Here is a 22,199-nt window from a genome sequence, read left to right as displayed (position 1 = left end):
GCTGGGAAACAAAGAAAGGTTTAATTTGCTGTATGAGTAGTAGGTTTATATTTAAAAAAATCTTTAAGGCCACAAAGTGACCAAATATTAAATCTAAAAGAGAATCAAAACCAACCCAACGGACTCTACACGACCACAGTGATGTACACCTTCAACTTTACCTATATAGTATATATGTTATGTTCACCGACCCTGCAGAGTGTATTTGAACTACTCCAGGCTGAGTTCAGTTGAACACATCTTTAGTTTTTTGGTTTTCCAGCAGCTGCAGACGCTCTGACGACACTTTCTGTTTCTGTTCAGTCCCTTCTGACTGCCGCTGCCACAACAAGATATTATTACATCTTTAATTATCATTTGCATTAATCTTCACTGGGGCTAATTAGTAGTTTATTAGCATTGATGCTAATTAAGTCAGAGCAAAGAGTCAGAACTTGATGGCTGCTTCCATCACAGCTGAGCACCAAAGCGAGGCAGACGGAGAGGAGAGCACGAGTTGTGAGTTGTCATAGAAACTGGAATAGCAGGGAATCCTGTGCTAACCTCACTCTGTGTGTGCGTTAAAAAAAGCCTCCTGATCTACATGCCCACTGTTGCCATGGCAACACAGTTGAACATCTTTATTGCGGTACCTGCTGACTCTCTCTTGTCAACCTCACTTGTAGCATTTGTCTGCCTTCACGTCCGTCCGTCCACAGCGAGACGCTTTATGGGACAGACGTAGCGTTAAAAATCTAAAAAAAATGCAACTAAACAATCATCAGGTACCGTGTTCCAATATCAGATCAATATAATAAAATGATGGGAGGACAGGCAGGAATGACGAGAGCCAGCAGAGATGTGGGGGTCTTCTTAGTTATTTGAATTGAAGCACTCAGAGGGACCCACTCTTGGTTAAATCACCATAAAACAGACCCTGTGAGGCACTTCAATCATAGTTTTATTGAACAAAGTACTTTATAAAAACACAGATGCTCTAAAAAAATACTCTTAAAGTGCAAAATATGTATGTTTTCCAGTTTTCAAGCTAACTAATGGTGTTTTTTTTATGTCTCACAGTTTTTAAAAAAGAAGCTAATAAACCCCATGAATAGAAGTTTTATCAATTAAAATTGTTTTAACAATACAACAGAATCAATTGATTGTTAATTAGAATATATAAGAATATCACCAGAAAAAGATAAGTAAGACACAGAAACGTGAAGGTACTAGTTAAAGCCTGGAAATGCACAACATGTGTTAAGAAAGCAACGGCTGCAGGAACAGGTGCACTGAAACACCAAGTGTGTGTGGAGCATTTTCGTGTTTAAGTTAAATATGACAACTATTCAGAGCATCACAAAAGCCTCAAACTGATCTGAGCAGCTCAAAGACAGACATCGTCACAGCTGTGCACTGTTGAGAGTTTCAGGTGCTTTTTAAAATATCAAGGATCTTCACATTCTTGAGTTTTCTGTTTGTGGAGCTGTGTTAGCTGCTGTGGCAGAGCTCTACATTTCAATCAGCTGAAGAATTTCAAGGGTTAAAGGACTAATGTGTCTGATCCATGCAGGGTCATCAGGAACAGGTCAAGCTTTCCATGTTCACTGCTGCACTTAATCAACTGATTTGAATGAAACTGAACAACTGCTCTGTACCTCTCACTTTCGATATGACTGATTTGACTTATGTTGAAGCTAAAACTATTGTATTCAGGCTACTATAGATGCCAATGGTATCCTTTTTAGCTTAACTTTAGGTTGTTTATGCTAATGTAGCAGCTAAAATTAGTTTGTTCAGGTTAACATACCTAACTTCAGCTTATGCAACAGATATGCAGCTAATACTGTTAATTATACTAATGTAGAGGCTAATGGTAGTTTATTAAGGCTAATGTAGCAGCTAATAATATCTTATGCAGCTTAAAACGTCACTATTTTGCTTATATCAGTGGTGAAGCGAAAATGCTCATGTTCAGGCTAACATAGAGGCTAATGGTATTTTCTTTAGCTTAACATTGGGTTAATAATGCTATTGTGGCATCTAATTTTAATTTGTTCATCTTAAAGCAGTTTAAGTCAGATTACGTAGCTGCGATAGTATGTTATTTAGGCTAACGCAGAAGGTAATGGTCTGTTGTTAAGGCTAACATTGCAGTCTCACTATTTTGACTTGGCAAATATTGAAGCTAAAGTAAAAAAGTAGCTATTGAAGCTACTTTTGTTTAAGCTAACAGAGAATCTAATGGTATTTTATTTGTCTTATGCTAATGTAGCAGCTTATTGATTTGTTCAGGTTAACATAGGTGGTATTGTTATTTCCCTTCGGCTAACATAGCAGCTAATGCTATGCTAATTGTACCTTGTTAGATTTTTATGTTTTTGCTAACATTGAAGCAGCCATTATATCAATCAAGCCACAATAGCAGCTAACACTGAGTTGGATCCTTCCTTGTTTATATTGAGTTACAAAGCACATTACACCACTGTGAAAATGCTTTTTTTTAAGGCATAAGGTATCATGTTAAATGTCTTCTTAACCCATTCAGACCAAAGGCTTTTAAGAGTTAAAACCACAGCAGTTTGTTTATGTTGGATGATTTATTATAACTAATGGTGGTATTTTTGTTTGTTTGATGACCTCTAATATGAAACAAAAAAGGAAATTCACATTTAAAGCATCTTGTTCATGTTCATGCTTGTGTCTAAAATTGTGTTGTGTTGGAAAAAGCTGCTAAACAAATGCAGATTACTTCACGTTGGCCATGGGTTATCTTTACTTTTGTCATGATTAGTCTTTGAGCTCCCACTGATCTTACGTCATAGTAAGTGAGATGGTAAATTAAGCTTCTTGTCAGGATATTGTGAGGAGTCTAAGACTGACTTTGTCCACCATTAAAGGGCTGTTTCTTATGGGAACTCAACATTAAATATTCCACTTTTAAAACGTTTCAATTTTTTTACTGAAAATGTTCAAAGAGATGCTAAATTAGAGACTAAATGAGGTTAATCTGGTAAAACAGAGGCTAGCTGGCTAGTTTTTCATGTCCTGTGAATGAAACAAGCCCGTACACTAACTTTATAAATGTCTGCCTCCAAGATTGTGAGATTTGAGCCATGCTCTTTAGAAATCCATTGGCAGAATTCCCATTTTCCTTCATCAAAATATTTCCTCTTGCTGCCAGCTTTGAAATCTTATCTTAGTGAGTGCTTGAAGACACCAGTAGCGAGTCTTCAAAGCAGCACCTCAGCTCTCAAAAAGATAATTTAACTTTCCAATAAAAGCCAGTTCCCCAAATACATTTTAATTTGATTTTCACATCAGGCTGAAATGAACTGAGAGTAATCAAGCAGCACTAACAAGACACAGTGAAATGAACAACTTCCTTTCATTTACTACAGTAAAAGCCACGTAATTGCAGTGATATTTAACTCTACAATCTGCACTTGTGGAGGAATTCTCTTGACACAGGGCAGCATATAAGCCTCTGAAATGTCACAGCATCAGATTAAAAAGGCTCTTTTCTCTTTTCACATCAACTCTCAATGCTGTTCAGAGTCACCAGTGGAAGTGGAGGTCATGGACAGATCAACCATAAACACATTCATGTTAACATGCAGGTTCTAACTGGGAGATGTTTTAGATGTTTTTCCATCAGGGATTATTTGAAGCCGAGTGATGCAAATTCAAATTAAATGTCAACCTAACAAGGTCACTGTACTGGTGCACCCCATTCCTCTCTAACAAATATTAACTCGGTTTAGTCAATTAAATGTTATGCTCCTTTGGAACTCCGACTCCTTCATAGAGAAGTGTTCTGCTGTTAAATTCTGCATTCACACTCACTGATTTAATCAAACAGTTTGAGTCAGGATTCAAAGCACATCATAAGGTCACCAACAAACTCCTCATGGCCTCAGATAATGACAAAGACATGTTTTTATACTGGTTCTCTTAAATCTCAGGGCTGCATCTGATACTATCGAACACAACCTTTAATTCCAGAGACTTCAACATGTTATCAGGATTAAAGGAACTGTATTATGTTGGTTTAACTCCTATTTATCTGATATATTCCTCTTTGTTCATGTAAGTAATGAGACTTCCTCACACACTAAAGTTAGTCATGGAGTTCCACAGGGTTTTGTACTTGGACCGATACTTTTCACTTTAAATACACTTAGACAGTTTTACATACATTTCCACTGCTATGCAGATGACACTCAGCTAGGTTTTAAGACTATAATCATGTCCAAAAGTCATAAAAACCTGGATTAATAAAAATGTTCTAAATCTGAATTCAAACAAAAGTTATTGCCTTTTAACCTTGCTCTATTAAATCTATAAAGCAACAGTTAAAAATGAAAATCATCACTTTTCATTTCAGTTACAGATAGTCCAATTCAATCCAGTTAAATATGAATTCAGATTAGTCCATCTCATTATAAACTGTGTTATCTAAAAACTCCTCAGAAACACACTATCCCACTTTGTAGTTACTGTGATGTCATTCCCATGGTCAATTTGACCAGGAACCATCCTTCAACTCAGTGGTTTTTTAGTCATGACCTGCTCGTACGGGTGCTCTTTGTTGGAAATAAAGAGTTTTGATTGCAGATTTCAACAGTATTACTGTACTAAGCAACTAAGATTATCTGGGGGCGAATCGCATTCTCCTGCAATACCACTTTGCACCACTAGATGGGACATGAGTGATCATAGTTTTTAGTCTCCCTGGAGCCATCAGAAGAAGAACAGGAGAAAGCAGTAGCATGATTGATGACCAACAGACCACAGAGATGAGCAATAGTGGTGAAAGTGAAAGTAATAACAACAATGGCAACAACAAGCCAAAACAGGAGCAGATATTTGTGTTGCTTTTGGACAGTAAAGAAAGCCAACACAGAGCTTCTGACTTTTCTTCTGGTTTGGGAAGTAAAATGCTTGTATTGTTAAACTTGTGAATGCAGCTGATGTTGCAGTGGTGTTGAAGGTTAGGGTTAGGATTTACCAAAGAGGTAACAAGGACATGTTCCTGGCATTAGTCGGCTGTTTTCTCATTATTACAGATGATTTCTTCAGTTAAAATGAAAGGAGATGGTAATGAATCAACCAGCAGCAGAGCCAATAAAGTTTTTTCCCCTCTCATTGTAATCAGCTAAATGCTGAATGAAGAAATATCTCAATAAATGTATCCTGAATAGGACTGAAACAAACACCATGTTTGGTAAAACTCTGCCCCTTTGTGGTGATATTTTTTGAAGACCAAAGCTACAAAGTCGACCTTTAATGAACAACAGAGCACTTTGATCTCAGACTGCAGGTCTACCTGTGGTTCCTAGAGTTTCTAAAAGTGGAATTGGAGGCTAAAGCCTTCAGTTTTAGTCAGGAAGCAGGAATCCTTTAGGCCTGGACAGAGCTGTCTGTTTAGCTGACCCTGAACCGTTTTCAGTGAATTTGGTTCTGCGGGATATTTTTTCTCCACACCGTCATCAAATGCTGCTGAAATATTGTTGGGCGTCTCTTTAAGTAATGACCCCTGAGATGGCTTTTTGTTTTGACCTGAATTCATCCCGTGATAATAAACCAAACTGCAAAGAAATCAAAAGCTTCAATATGTGCACACAAGTTTCTGGTCATCCATCTTGACTAAACAGCTGCATTAACTGACAGTAACTGGGATTTTCAGTGTCTTCTGCTTATTCTGGCCTTTTATTTCAACAATTTCGCCCCTCCTCATTTGTTCTGTGAGAGTTTATGAACTCCCAGCTTTGGCAGATTCTTGCAGTAAACACTAAAGCCTAACGCCAGAAGAAGAGGTCACATGTAAAATAGCTTTACTGAATCTCTGCTTTCTGAAGAAACAGCTGCAGCCTCAAACACAGAGCCTGGATTAATGTCCTTTCCACCTCCAGCCTTGACGATTCCAGCTGCAATCAGCTCGAAGGTGTTGGGTCCGATCTTCAGCCTCCATTTCAGAAAACATTTCATATCCCCCGATCAGAGGCTCTGAGTCACCTTCTGACATTTATGAAGTCTTTCCTCCTCTCAGAGGGAAGACTTTGGACTGGACTTGTGGGGGCATGCAGCCAAGAACTGGCTGATGATAATGTTTTATTTGGCCTTCATCAGCAAGTTGAGGCCCAAGGAATGTTCCTATTTTATCAAGCAGACCAACAGCAGACTAGGTATCAGTGTTTTCTTTCAATCCTCACCCATTTCTGTGGTTTTACAGTAAGACACTAACTGCTCGCTACAAAAGAAACCACAGAAAGGAGCGTGGGAAAAGAGAGACAAAAGTTCCCTGACATTTGACGGATTAACCTTGAAAACTAACTCTGTGACAGCAGTTCAAACACATCTGTGACGCACTCTGTTGGGAAACAAACAGCAGTTTCTAAATCCACAAAACTCAAGAACTAATTACTTTAAACTGAAACTATACAGCAGCTGTATGAAGTTAAAATGTAGAATTTCTATTATGTGCTGTTTCTGAACAGCTCAGACAGAATATCTCTGAATCATAATGAGTCGTTTTTCAGTGTTTCCAACACAATGACAATGCTTGGGCGAGGCTCTCAGGTGCATTACCACCTGCTCATCTGCATTTGGTGACCTGAATTTTTTTAATCATGCTCTTTATATATCAGTTCTTCCCCAAAATTGTACATGTAATGACCTGAAATTTAAATTTTTGACCTGAAAAAAGCAGGACGTCTTCCCACACTTTATACCTTCTTCCTCTTTCACTGGACGGGTACTGATGACTATCCAATCAGACTCCGCCTATATCTCCACCCACCAACAGATAATGCTTCCTGCCCCTGCAGATTGGGTTAATTTAACCATAAACTTTCTCAAGACAATGAAGCTCAGTTATATAAGCTCTTTCATATTTCAATTTCATTTATATGCTGATGATACAATTATTTATTGTGGTGTGCAAACTCTCGCTAAAGCACTTGCAATGTGCATTTAATGTTGTACAGAAATGTCGAATTTGAAACTCAGAGTGTCAGAGTTTGGTCAGGATTGCCAGCAGTAAGTCGGACTTGTTTCCAGTGAGGGTTGGACTCCGCTAATTTTAAAATGTCAAGAGTAGGCCACTGAATATTCCTTCCGTGGTCACTCTTGAAGGAAGAATAGTTGAAAGGGTTAACTCTACAAATATCTAGGCATGTTATCAGGATTAAAGGAACTGTATTATGTTGGTTTAACTCATATTTATCTGATATATTCCTCTTTGTTCATGTAAGTAATGAGACTTCCTCACACACTAAAGTTAGTCATGGAGTTCCACAGGGTTTTGTACTTGGCCCGATACTTTTCACTTTAAATACACTTAGACAGTTTTACATACATTTCCACTGCTATGCAGATGACACTCAGCTGGGTTTTAAGACTATAATCGAGAGTAGGCCACTGAATATTCCTTCCGTGGTCACTCTTGAAGGAAGAATAGTTGAAAGGGTTAACTCTACAAATATCTAGGCATCCTAATGGATGATTCCCTGACTTTTAAGCCTGCATGTACAAAGTCTGGTTAAAAAACTGAGGCTGACGCTAAGTTTCTATTTTATTTTTCCTTTAGTGTGAGGAAGAGACTCGTTGCTGCAATATTTTTGCCCGTTTTAGATCATTATTATCAATATTTATCTTATGTCCATGCGTGCCCCTGCACAGGCATTGAAACTGACTGACACGGTTTACCATGCGTCACTCAGGTTTATCACAAATTGTAATGCCCTGACTCACCACTGTGAGCTCTATGCTCGGGTGGGATGGCCTCGTTTACAAGCTCGTACACATACACACCGGTATACTTTTATAAATAAGGCAATTCTCGGGTTGCTCCCAACTTACTGCAGTTCTTCTATTTCTTTAAAAGATGGTCACTGCGTTCCAGGGAGTTTTACACCTTATCAGGACCAAATGACCCAAATTGAAAGATCTAGAAAAGGAATCGTCAAAGTGTTGTTTCAGCTGATGTTGATTTCATTATTTGTATTGTACCCTGGTATTTTTAGTATTTTATTGCCAGTATTTGTTGTAATATTATCTGAATGTCTGTGTTCTTTGTTTGTGTTGCTGTTCTGTCTTGGCCAGGACTACCTTGAAAAATTTATTTTTAAACTCAATGGGACCTTTTTCCCGGTTAAATAAAGGTTTAATAGAAATAAAAAGTATCAGAATGGTCATGAATTCACTGTCAATCCCTTTCTGCGATATTAGAAATGCAACAATATGATATACTTTACTGTCCCCTCGGGGAAATTCCTCTTATACTCAGATGCTGCATACATAAATGAAGGTCTCTGTCGTTAGTGAGAGCACAAAGCTTTAACATGGACTCTCCAACTGAGTTTAATCCAAACGGACAGGAATAATTGTATGAGCAGACCTGATGAATGCATTTACCCACTGCTCCTCACACCACTGCACAAAGTTTCCTGTTTCAGAGAAGCAGGCTGATGCATTGTGTCTTTAGAGAGTGTCATCAGAGAATTTAAAAGTCCTGGGGAGACCATTTGTGCACTCGTTTGTGAAAAAGTGTGAAAAGAATTGGAGAGCTGACGCAACCCTGCGGCTGAGAGATCCTGATTCTGACAGAGTAGACTCTGATGTAACATTTCCACTGGTTAAAAGAGAATAAAGCTACTTGTGTGAAAGGGACTGCCTTCAGGTTTGAAATCAGCAGATGAGAATGCAAAGTGTTAAAAGCTGATAAAATATACAAATAAAATATAAAAGAGCCATGCTCTTCTCTGTTGGGGAAGGAGCTTGAGCTGGTGCGTGAGGCTTGGGCTCTGGAACCAGTCCTCTTGAGAGGGGTTGGACTCTGGAGTTGCCCGTGGTTAGAGGGGCAGAGCGGGTGTGGGCATAGTTATTGCCCCCCAGCTGTGTGCCTGTACATTGGGGTTTAACCCGGTGGACGAGAGGGTAGCCTTCCTCCGCCTTTGGGTGGGGGGACGGGTCCTGACAAGAGGGGCAGAGTATCCAGCCTTTTTGGAGTCCCTGGAGCACTTCAGTGCTCACGTGGGCAATGGCAATGAGACCTGGAAGGGTGTGATTGGGAGGGACGGCCCTCCCGATCTGAATCAGAGTGGCGTTCTGCTGTTGGCCTTCTGTGCTCGTCTGTGCTGGTGGGGACGGGGCTCTGCTGACCTCAACTAGGGACATTGTGAGTCGGTGGGGGGAATACTTCGAGGAAGTTCTCAATCCCACCGACACGCCTTCAGAGGAAGCAGAGCTCGGAGACGGGGCCTCCCATTTCTGGGGCTGAGGTTGCCGAGGTGGTTAAAAAAGCTCCTCGGTGGTTAAAAAAGCTCCTCTGTGGATAGGCTCCAGGGGTGGATGAGGTCCGTCCTGAGTTTCTCAGGGCTCTGGATGTTGTAGGACTGTCTTGGTTGACATGCCTCTGCAACATTGCGTGGACATCGGGGACAGTGCCTCTGGACTGGCAGATTGGGGGGGTGGTGGAAGAGGGGGACCGGAGGGTGTGTTCCAACTACAGGGGGATCACACTCCTCAGCCTCCCTGATAAGGTCTATTCGGGGGTACTGGAGAGGAGGATCCGGCGGACTGTTGAATCTCAGATTGAGGAGGTGCAGTGTGGTTTTCGTCCTGGCTGTGGAACAGTGGACCAGCTCTATACCATCAGCAGGGTCCTGAAGGGTGCACGGGAGTTGGCCCAACCGGTCTACTTGTCTTTTGTGGACTTCGACCGCGTTTGATAGGGGCCGTTCGGTCTCTGTATGACCGGTGCCAGAGTTTAGTCTGCATTGCCGGCAGTAATTCGGATGTGTTTCCGGTGAGGGTTGGATTCTGTCAGGGCTGCCCTTTGTCACGATTCTGTTCATAATGTTTATGGACAGAGTTTCTAGGCGCTGAGGGTTTTCGATTTGATGACCTCAGAATTGGGTCTCTGCTTTTTGCGGATGATGTGGTTCTGTTAGCGTCGTCGGGCCGTGACCTTCAGCTCTCACTGGAGTGGTTCCCAGCCGAGTGTGAAGCGGCTGGGATAAGAAACAGCACCTACAAATCCGAGACCATGGTCCTGAGACGGAAAAGGGCGGAATGCCCTCTCTGGGTTGGGAATGAGACCCTTCCCCAAGTGGAGGAGTTCAAGTATCCCGGGGTCTTGTTCACAGTGAGGGACGAATGGAGCGTGAGATTGACAGGTGGATCGGTGCCGTGTCCCCAGTGTTGCTCTGCACCGACCCGTACTTGTGAAGAAGGAGCTGAGCCAGAAGGCGAAGCTCTTGATTTACTGGTCAATCTATGTTCTTTCTTCCTTCTGCCAACACTTAAAGCCGTTCTGACTCTGAGGAAACCAGGTGATGCAGAGTTCCAGCTGTTATTTTGTCCCATTCTTCCTGCAAACAGGTCTTAAGGTGTGCAGCAGTGCGGGGGGGTGGTTGTTTCTCTGCTGGGGACAGGTCAGGACTGCAGGCAGCCAGTCCAGCACCCGTACCTCTTCTTCCTCAGCCAGGCCTTTGGACTGTGTCAGAATGTGGTTTTCCATGGTCTGCTTGAACAATGCTGGGACGTCCCAGGAAAAGATGTGGCCTTGAAGGCAGCATATGTTGCTGTAAAATCTCAGTGAGCTTTTCTGCATTAATGCTGCCATCACAGAAGTGGAAATGAGCTTTGCCCCCTGATCCAACCCCATACCATCACAGAGCCTGGCTGCAGGGACTGGCTGCTGACAGCAGGCTGGATGCTGCTTCTGCTCTTTGCTCCATTTCTTCCAACAAAGATGTGGAATACTGATGGGTCTGACCACAGCACACGTTTCCACCGTGTGACGGTCCATCCCAGACGCCTCCGAGCCCAGAGAAGTGGACGAGGTTAACATCAGGCTTCTTTTCTGCACAGAAAAGCTTGTGAATGGAGCTCTGTATTGTGGTGCTTGACAAAGGTTTCCACAGTAATCCCTTGTCCATGTGCTTCTATCAGCTGCTGATGAATGACGGTTCTTGACGCAGCGTCTGAGGGGTCAGAGGTCACGGGGTCCAGCTTAGGCTCGCTCCCTCGTCCTTTACACTGAAACTCCTCCAGATTCCCTGAATGCTTTAATGATATTCTGCTCTGTAGAGGTAGAAATATGCAGATCCCTTCCAGTCTTTCTCTGAGGAACATTGTTTTAAAAGATTTTCCCTTTAGATAAACCGGAGATCTTCTGCCCATCTTTGCTCCTCAAAGCCTTTCATGGAGGCTGCTTTTGAACTAGATTGTAATCACCTTTGAAATAATATTCATCAAACCTCATTACAAGCCCTAACCCCCCCCGTCCCAACTGTTTTTTGCAGCCTCAAACGTAAAAATGGGTGATTGTTAACAAATGAAATGAAGCTGATGAGACAAAACATGGAAAGTCTTTAGTTCATACTGTCTACAACAAAAACAAATGCAATGTAACAAATGTAAGAATTACTCTTTTTTTAAATTCTATTTAAATTCATTGTACTGCCCCAACTTTTTTAACAGAAAAAGTTGGAAAAAGTTAGAAACTCAGCTGACAAAAGTAAAGAAAAAACACTGATATTAGCTGATTCTGTTGGGTGAGCTGCACACATAATCCTCATGATTTAATAGTCTATTACTTCAACAAATCTTTAGAAAAACAAGCCTGACAACATGACAAAATGCGCCTTACAGAAGTCTCTGAAAACGATATTGGACGACTCAGCAATTCTACATTAAAAAAGCAGAAAGAGGAAGAAAACAGCTGAAAGTGAATCAGCAGAATTTAAGAGATGAATAAATGAATCTTTTCTTCCGTTTCTTGAGTCATCCTGTTCCTCCTCTCGTTCTTCCCTCATTAGCACTTCTGTTAAAACGCTCCGTCTTCAGGCTGAAAATCAGACTTTTCACACCTCAGTAAGCTAAGTGTTTCAGCCAGAGTTGGCAATCACAGCATATTTTTCCAGTGAAAAGAGCAGTTTCTTTTATCTCCATGCTTGCTGTTATGAATGTGAATGGGTGCTTCAGGTAATACTCAGTGGGAGCAGCTTTCATGTCGTTTCCCTGCTCTCGTCTCTGCAGAACGCTCCGTTATATAAGATCTCTTCAAGTCCGTCCTCGGGTTTCCTTCAGCACCGACCCGATGCAGGATGTTCAAGCGCTGGAGATCATTGTCCTGGGAAAAAGGTGAAATTCCTGTTGGATTAGAGCAGTGAGAGGCTCCGTCCTGAAATAGCTTGAGGTCACGGTTTTGTTCATTTCCCGCTTTTGTCTTAAGCAGAACCGCTGTCCACCCACACAGCCTGAACAATACAGCAGCTACGCTCTTTATCTGGAAATAACAGCGAGCTCTGAGATGCTTTCAATCCAGAAGATGTTTGTTCTGCTGGCCTGAGAGGAGCCATCGTGTGTGGGGTCAAAAGATCAAAGATCTGATGCTCAAAAAAATGCTGTGTTTGTGTTTCCAGCCACCAAAACCTGCGACTTTTCTGTTAAAACTGTACGAGTCAGTTGATGAAGATCAGTTTTAACAGGAATAATTTCAAAATAAAGTTTGGATGTGATGTTTGGCACCTCCAGATTAGCTTTCTCACACTTGATGACTCCAAATAGTCTGTAATTAGTTCAGAATGAGGGTGTAGCGAACTCAAGTGTGGAATTTAATACAATTCCACATTCCTGTGTGGAGATGTTTGTGTGTAAGGACCAGAAATCCTCTAATTTACAACAACCTTTAACCTATCAAAAGACTTTGGGGAGGTTTCTCAGTCCCTCTCTCCACAGACCTGCACCATAAGCTTTGGTGGATGCATTTACGACTTAGTGCTAACTGAGCTGAACAACCAGACTTTAACACTCCCCACCTTATCTGGACAAAAGTAAACCAAGGGTGACATTTACCCCGACTCTGATCCAGACTGATGAGAGACAGACGTCTCATGGAACTCTTAAAATGACTTTACTCAGATTCACTTTCAGCTGAATCTTTAAACCGTATTAAATGTGTTTTATATCTTTGTTCTTTAAGGTTCTCAGTGAAATCACGAGCCGTATTTTAAGACCTTTTTTCACAATCGTACGTGGAAGAATAACGACGAAATCATTATTTTGGAAAATGACTAACCTGCCCATGGGGCCACATCGCCCCCTAGTGGTCCGTAGTGTTGAATAGTTAAACCCAAAATGAAGTCAACGACTTTCATATGACATTTATATGAAGTAAAGCACCTGTTAACCGATGTTTCCTGCTGTTTCTTATTGTTTTCCATGTTTAACACAGGAAAACAACATTGTTTGGCTCATTGTTCATATGTCATAACTTTACCATGAATTTTGAGACTCATAATCATTACCTATGTTATCTTATGTTGTTATTTGATGTCTTTATATTCTGAGTTTATGTTATATCTTGAACCTTCATATCTTAACAAGCTTTCAGGATCCTCTAGACCAGTGGTTCCCAACTGTTCTGGCTTCAGGATCATTTGTTATAGACAAGCTGAGACCCAGGAACATTTTCAACATCTCAAATTTCTTGAATGAAAACAAGCTGCAGTTTGAACCTGACTTAAAAGAAAATATCACAGTGGGTCAATAGACACAAAATTCAAGTTTAACGATAAACAAAAGCAAACAAAATAGTGTGACGGTAGAGAGGAAAAAGCCCCTTTAACACTCAAGTGGCTGTATTTTAATTCAAAAGTAGAAAAATGTCGTACCTGCGTGTAACCACGGTAACTCTCATATGAAAACAAACCGTAGCTTTTCTTCTATCTGTGAAATGGCGGGAGTTGATTAGCATTACAGGCTATTGTCGCCACCTACTGTTTAAGAGTGTGAATAGCATGCGTTCTGAGCCCTTCAAAATTAAAGCATGGTCTTTTTTTTCCCCAGTCAGAGTCTGGCGACCCATTGAAAACGGGTCCGTGACCCACCGGTTGGGAACCACTGCTCTAGATGAAGGTTTATGAGATTGTTTCATCCAAAGTCTTTTAACGCTAGAATTAGATCGTCTTACAAAGCACGCCCAGGCAGACGTTTCAACAGTTTCAGGCATATCATTGGCTGAAAGTGTAGCGTAAGCCCAGTTGGCTCCCTGTTAAATTCAGAATAGAATTTAAGATTCTTCTCCTCACATATAAAGCTCTTAATGACCGAGCTCCATCATATCTTAAAGAGCTCACAGTTGGATATTTCCCCAACAGAGCACTTTGCTCTCAGGCTGCAGGTTTCCTTGTGGTTCCCAGAGTTTCTAAAAGCATAATGGGAGGTAGAGCCTTCAGTTATCAGGCCCCTCTCTTGTGGAATAAGCTGCCAGTAAATGTCCAGGAAGCAGACACCCTTTCCACTTTTAAGATTAGGCTTAAAACTTTCCTTTTTGATAAAGCTTATAGTTAGGGATGGCTCAGGTGAGCCTGAAACATCCCATAGTTCTGCTGCTATAGGCTTAGACTGCTGGGGGACCTCATCTGTCACACCTTTCCTCACTTTGCTTTCTTTCCCCTGTTTAATTTCTCAAATGATTTTATGTACATGTGACATTATTGTGGTTATTAACTTGTGTTTCCCTGTTCCAGCAGGTATCCTTTGATTGGTGTTATGGTGTTTTTCCCCGTCTTTTCCCTCTTTTCTGTCTTCTCAAACCCCAGCTGGTCGAGGCGGATGGCCACCCTTCCTGAGTCTGGTTCTGCCAGAGGTTTCTTCCTGGTTCTGGTTCTGCCAGAGGTTTCTTCCTGGTTCTGGTTCTGCCAGAGGTTTCTTCCTGTTAAAGGGAGTCGTTCCTTTCCACAGTCCCTCAGGCTCAGGACGGGAGATTGGACTGAAGACAAGTTTCGGTCCAATCTGTTGGTTTCCTTAGCTCGGATATTATTTTTTTTAATTGGCTCTATATGAATTAATTGGATTATAATTACAATGAATTGAATTCCAATTGGCTTGAATTGGACTATATTACTTAAGTGCCTTGAGATGACAATTGTTGTAATCTGGCGCTATATAAATAAAATTGAATTGAATTGAGAGCAGAAATAGAACGAGAAATGAAGTAACCAGAAAGATGGCAGGAGAGGAAGGTGAGCTGGACTCTGCAGTCAAATTCAAGTCCTGCTAAAGAGAGAAAAAGGCATTTTTCCTAACATTTCAACTTTAAAGCTAGTGAGCCAGTGTTGGCTATGTTTTCTGTCGCCACAGTAAAACATTCACAATGTCAGAAAGGATTAATTATTATCATTGTTTTTAAATAGGAAAAAACACCTCAAGCAGACTTAAAACCGTTTCCATCAACTTTTTAAAATAATTCACAACTTCAAATAAAAGCCCTGCTGGAGAACTATTTGTTGGTGTCCGTACACTTGTCCAAGTTTTCCAAGTCACAAGTAAGTCTCAAGTCTTTCCAATCAAGTCTCGAGTCAAGATGTGAAAATTCAGAGTCAGATCCAAGTCCTAAACTTTGAATTTTCGAGTCCTTATCAAGTCATATGACCAGATATCTAATTCCAATGCAGATTAATAATAAAACATTTCCAGAAATACTCGCTGCTTCTTAAATGGTGCATTTATTTGCCAAAGTAAGCAGAAAACGCAGCTGAACATGATCAAAAATAAAAAAAAGTGCTGAGGTTGCATTTAGCAGCAAATAATAAACCAGGATTAAAAAAAAAAATTTGAAATATGGATTAAAAGCCTCCATTACTGTACTAGCAAGCTAGAATATGTAGCTATTAAGCTAACGCTAACTACCCACTAATCACAGTGACAGCCTTGACTTACCGTTCTTTATGTAGCTTCAAATGTTGAACCAAGTTGTTGGATTAACAACCCTCTGTAGTTCGCTTGTTAACCACTTCGTAATTTTATAATTTTTTCCAACTGGGACCCAGTACCGTTACGGTAAATCTTTGTACATCTCTTCTGTGACATCACTGTATGTTGTGTTGAGTCTGGGAATTCTGGGTATTTTGTGTAAACGGACTGGAAATGAATAAAGTTAATTGATTTTAATTTTGAATTGCTTGATTTGAATAATAAAACACATTAAGCTTTTTTTTTTGTTGTGAAATATCAAGTCAAAAGGCTCAAGTCTAAGTGAAGTCGCAAGTCGGTGATGTTAAAGTCCGAGTTGAGTTCAAAGTCCTTCATGTCTCTGTCAAGGAAAGTCGTCCAAAAATATCCCACAGGCCAAAAAGACGTGATCAAGGGAAGTACAAACAGAGGGGCGTGTCTCTGCAGAGAAATACACCGCCACACACTTGAACTGGGTTGTAAGACAGGACTGACAGGGATTACTTTGGTATGAGTCTGTATGGCGAGTGTTTGACAAGCAGAGACGCCCTTCCACAGTCCTCTTGTATAATTCAGAGGCTGAATGTCCTCCTGTAGTGAGAAGAGTGTCTGCGTTTCCAGCTGACAATGATCACAGTCTGGCTGCTTCACACACCAAGTGATCAGAGTAAAAAAAAAGGAAAAAAAATCAGCTTCACATCCTGAAATGCAAATTCTGGGCTTCACAGTCTGAGGATGAATCCATCCTGAGTCTGACCGCGTGCAGCCAGTAAAACTGTGATTACAGCTGGTACCTCAGAGGCAGTTCGGTGTTTTCAGGTGAAGCTTAACAGCAAAAGTACTCCATTACATGAAAAAGCATGAGATTAAAACGGAATGTATAAGTGGATCGATGTTATCAGCGAAAATGGTTTAAAAGGAAAACTACTTAGTGTGAAAATGTATTACAGTGAATGTTAAGGAAGTAAATCTGTGTAATCGGACTTTGAAAGAAAAAAGTGATTGAATTTCTAACTGAATATTTATGCATTGAAATTATGTATGTTTTTCAACGTTAAAATATTCAACCTAAAAAAATTCAACCACAAACAATTCAACCACAAATAATTCAACCACAAATAATTAAACCGCAAAAATTCAACCGCAAAAATTCAACCACAAATAATTCAACCGCAAAAATTAAACCACAAAAATTCAACCGCAAAAAATTCAACCGCAAAAAAATAAATAAATAAATCAGCCATGTCCAGTAATAATGGGGCTTCAGTGAGTGTTTTAACTCTTCTTTATCTTCTTTATGCCATCAGTGTGGTTTGTGTCTGTGAGATTAAGTAATAGACAGCTGACATTCGTACATTAACAGACATTTGTATTGGACATGAATTTTTTGCAGTTGAATTTTTTTTTGCGGTTGAATTTTTTTGCAGTTTAATATTTTAATGTTGAATTATTTGCGGTTGAATTTTTTGCAGTTGAATATTTTAATGTTGAATTATTTGCGGTTGAATTTTTTGCAGTTGAATATTTTAATGTTGAATTTTTTGCAGTTTAATTATTTTTTGCGGTTGAATTTTTTTGCAGTTGAATATTTTAATGTTGAATTATTTGCGGTTTAATTATTTTTTGCGGTTGAATTTTTTTGCAGTTGAATATTTTAATGTTGAATTATTTGCGGTTGAATTTTTTGCAGTTGAATATTTTAATGTTGAATTATTTGCGGTTTAATTTTTTGCAGTTGAATATTTTAACGTTGAAAAACATTCAGATACATAAATTCAATGCATAAATATTCAGTGCTAGAAATTCAATCACTTTTTTCTTTCAAAATCCGATGACACAGATTTACTTCCACAGAATGTGTTATTAAGCTTTCCAAAAACTAGATTTTAATGTAAAAAATGTTAAAGCAGCAGACAAAACCAACTGAGCCGAACCTTTTTAAAAAAGTGGATAATATCCCTGATTTTACTGGAATTTTTATAAACCCAGAAGGTGGGTTACTGAGTCGAAAAAGCTCAAATTTTCTATGACCTGCTTTATCTTCATATAGCGAGCAGCTGTTTACCACCGTGTTAAAGTCAAAATATCTTTTATATCGTAAATGTACCGTAAAGACAAAAATTACGCATTATTTTCCAAAATCCAAGCAAATACAGAGTAAACATTGAGGCTGAGCACATGGTGCTGGTTCAGAACTATAACTATGAAATGACTGAAGATTAAATGATTTTATATATTTATATTATATATATACATGTAATGCATATTATATGAGGAGCATATTATAATTTTTATTATATATTATAGTTTTTGTATTTGAGTTTTTTTTATAACCCAGTAAAGATATTCTGGGAAGTAGCTCAGCATCACTGTGTTGATCAGCTAACTCCTCGAAGATTAATTTAGAAAAACTTTGAAAAACTTTTCTAATATTTCGTGGTTCAAGCCTCTCAGGACTTACAGCTTTTCCATTCAAACTCTTTTAATTTATCTTTAAATACATTAACTTTTCATCAGATAAAGTCCCAATAAAGATGAGCTCCAGCTCGACCAGATAAAACCTGATTATCCTCTGATGCTTTGAACGAAGCGACACTTTACCGAGTGCTTTCTCCACTGCTGCTGACAGCAAACCTCAGCTGGATTCACTGTGCTGCCAACAGCCAGAGGCTGTAAGAGCTGGAAAATCACAGCAGCTGAGAAGCTAATTCACTGCCTTTTAATGATCCAACGCTTCTGTGTGGTTTTGTGAGATCTTGTGACAAAAACCTGAAACCAGTTCTATGAAAATGAGCATCTAGGTTCTAAAGAAAGGGGTCAAAACCACAAGACTATACCAAACTCTACCTGAGAGAAAGGCCACCTGAGCTGCAATCATGAATGCCTAAAAGCATTGAGGAACGAATTAGCAGTTAGTCAGCGATGGAAAAAGTATTTAGATCCCTAAAAGTGGCAAAACTATAGCATGAAACACTTTTACAAGCAAGTAAAATCATGCATACATGATTTAAAAGTGAAGTTATACTTAAAAAAAGAACAACTGATTACTGTCTGTAAAAAGGCCCATTTCAGAAATGACTGCCAATAATGAATAAAATTAAAATGACTTTATATACAGCCGGGGAGTGTAAAAAAGCCTAATAAGATAATAAGAAAATAAAAAAGTCTTTTAAGCCACTCTTTGCTGTATTTCAAACACAGTTCAGTCCTTTAATTCGTCTCACTGGCTGTCCCCTGCTCATATGAGGCAAGGAAGTGGGCGGAGGGAACAGAATAGTGACAGATTCTCCTATAAGAACAGCAAATTTATGCTTGTTTCCACACTTCAGCATATCTGTGTTATAATAAGCTTCCCTGGCAACATGCTTGCTGTATCGTTGCATGCTGTGTGTCATTTGTGTCGTTTAAAAGCCGAGACAGTCTCTGTTGACCTTAGATATCTGGGAACCTCTAAATGGAGAGACTGAGGAGAAACAGGCCCTACTTCAGGCTGTTGAAGGTAGAGATTAATGAACTGATAGTATGGTTGAATGGATAAAAAGTGTTGATACTGATGCTTTTCTCGTTTTAACACGTCCTGGTGCTACCATACAATGTACCAATACACTGGCACAACAGTCTGATGAACTGGAAAAGAGGCAGATTAGGTCAAACGAACTGGCCCATTGCGACAGAACTATGTTAGTTAGTCCTTGTCCTTGTCAGTAGTGTTTCATGCTGTCATACAGCTCATATGCAAATATGGGCTTTTACACGGTTTTAATTAGAGTCCCACATTTCTAACATTGGGCAAATATTTGCATTTGTAAAGAAATGCATGAATGTGCACCAGAGATGTACGAATGATGCTGATCAACAATGTTAATCAACTTCTATTCAATTAATCATGTTCTCAGGAAATTTCTCTGGAAACTAGGATGTATGAGGAGTATTTTCTCTCCTGAACCCAACTGGAGAAAGCAGACTGCTGCCGTTACTGAGCCTGACTCTCGCTTTCTACCTCTGCAAGGAAGTAAGTCCTTCTGTTGCAGGGTTCTGCTCAGAGAAATAAATCTATCTCTCTCTATAGTCCAATAAGATCCTGACTTTGCTGAGTAAAGAACCCCAAAATAACTTGTACTATGATTTGATGCTACATAAAATTAAATTTAAACTGAAAGCCACAATGTTTAGTCACAAATGTTCAGGCAAAGCTATCACAAAGAGGCTAAAAAGAGAATAATTTGACATTAAACAACCTCAAAGAAATATAAAAAAAGCCCAGAAGGAGACACAAAAACCATAAAGACGTTAAACAAGCACAAAGAGACACAAACCAACAACAAAGAGAAAAAACAAGCACAAAGAGACACAAAGCAACCACAAAGAGAAAAAAGACAAGCACAAAGAGACACAAACTAACAACAAAGAGAGAAAAGACAAGCACAAAGAGACACAAACCATCAACAAAGAGATAAAAGACAAGCACAAAGAGACACAAACTAACAACAAAGAGACACAAACCAACCACAAAGAGAGAAAAGACAAGCACAAAGAGACACAAACCAACAACAAAGAGAGAAAAGACAAGCACAAAGAGACACAAACCAACCACAAAGAGAAAAGAGATAAGTACAAAGAGACACAAACCAACCACAAAGAGAAAAGAGATAAGTACAAAGAGACACAAACCAACCACAAAGAGAGAAAAGACAAGCACAAAGAGACATGAACCAACCACAAAGAGAGAAAAGACAAGCACAAAGAGACACAAAGCAACCACAAAGAGAAAAAAGACGAGCACAAAGAGACACAAACTAACAACAAAGAGAGAAAAGACAAGCACAAAGAGACACAAACCATCAACAAAGAGATAAAAGACAAGCACAAAGAGACACAAACTAACAACAAAGAGAGAAAAGACAAGCACAAAGAGACACAAACCATCAACAAAGAGATAAAAGACAAGCACAAAGAGACACAAACTAACAACAAAGAGACACAAACCAACCACAAAGAGAGAAAAGACAAGCACAAAGAGACACAAACCAACAACAAAGAGAGAAAAGACAAGCACAAAGAGACACAAACTAACAACAAAGAGACACAAACCAAAAACAAAGAGAGAAAAGACAAGCACAAAGAGATACAAACCAACCACAAAGAGACACAAACCAACCACAAAGAGAAAAAAGACAAGCACAAAGAGACACAAACTAACAACAAAGAGAGAAAAGACAAGCACAAAGAGACACAAACCAACAACAAAGAGAGAAAAGACAACCACAAAGAGACACAAACCAAACACAAAGAGAAAAAAGACAAGCACAAAGAGACACAAACCAACAACAAAGAGAAAAAAGACAAGCACAAAGAGACACAAACTAACAACAAAGAGAGAAAAGACAAGCACAAAGAGACACAAACCATCAACAAAGAGATAAAAGACAAGCAAAAAGAGACACAAACTAACAACAAAGAGACACAAACCAACCACAAAGAGAGAAAAGACAAGCACAAAGAGACACAAACCAACAACAAAGAGAGAAAAGACAACCACAAAGAGACACAAACCAAACACAAAGAGAAAAAAGACAAGCACAAAGAGACACAAACCAACAACAAAGAGAGAAAAGACAAGCACAAAGAGACACAAACCAACAACAAAGAGAGAAAAGACAAGCACAAAGAGACACAAACCAACCACAAAGAGAGAAAAGACAAGCACAAAGAGACACAAACCAACAACAAAGAGAAAAAAGACAAGCACAAAGAGACACAAACTAACAACAAAGAGAGAAAAGACAAGCACAAAGAGACACAAACCATCAACAAAGAGATAAAAGACAAGCACAAAGAGACACAAACTAACAACAAAGAGACACAAACCAACCACAAAGAGAGAAAAGACAAGCACAAAGAGACACAAACCAACAACAAAGAGAGAAAAGACAAGCACAAAGAGACACAAACTAACAACAAAGAGACACAAACCAACAACAAAGAGAGAAAAGACAAGCACAAAGAGATACAAACCAACCACAAAGAGACACAAACCAACCACAAAGAGAAAAGAGATAAGTACAAAGAGACACAAACCAACCACAAAGAGAAAAAAGACAAGCACAAAGAGACACCAACCAACAACAAAGAGAGAAAAGACAAGCACAAAGAGACACAAACCAACAACAAAGAGAGAAAAGACAACCACAAAGAGACACAAACCAAACACAAAGAGAAAAAAGACAAGCACAAAGAGACACAAACTAACAACAAAGAGAGAAAAGACAAGCACAAAGAGACACAAACCATCAACAAAGAGATAAAAGACAAGCACAAAGAGACACAAACTAACAACAAAGAGACACAAACCAACCACAAAGAGAGAAAAGACAAGCACAAAGAGACACAAACCAACAACAAAGAGAGAAAAGACAAGCACAAAGAGACACAAACTAACAACAAAGAGACACAAACCAACAACAAAGAGAGAA

At 39.5% G+C, this 22,199-nt stretch overlaps 1 protein-coding gene across 1 annotated transcript in view; it reads right to left on the bottom strand.

Moving 5' to 3' along the window:
• The window catches only part of shank3b (SH3 and multiple ankyrin repeat domains 3b), an 80,781-nt gene that overhangs the window by 34,372 nt on the left and 24,210 nt on the right, over positions 1–22,199 (bottom strand). The window lies entirely within an intron of this gene.

Source organism: Leuresthes tenuis, unplaced genomic scaffold (assembly GCF_036924035.1).
Source record: "Leuresthes tenuis unplaced genomic scaffold, fLeuTen1.0.hap1 SCAF_23, whole genome shotgun sequence".
Classification (NCBI taxonomy): domain Eukaryota; kingdom Metazoa; phylum Chordata; class Actinopteri; order Atheriniformes; family Atherinopsidae; genus Leuresthes; species Leuresthes tenuis.
The sequence above is the reverse complement of the archived record's forward strand: the minus strand, read 5'-3'. Positions and strand labels throughout refer to the sequence as shown.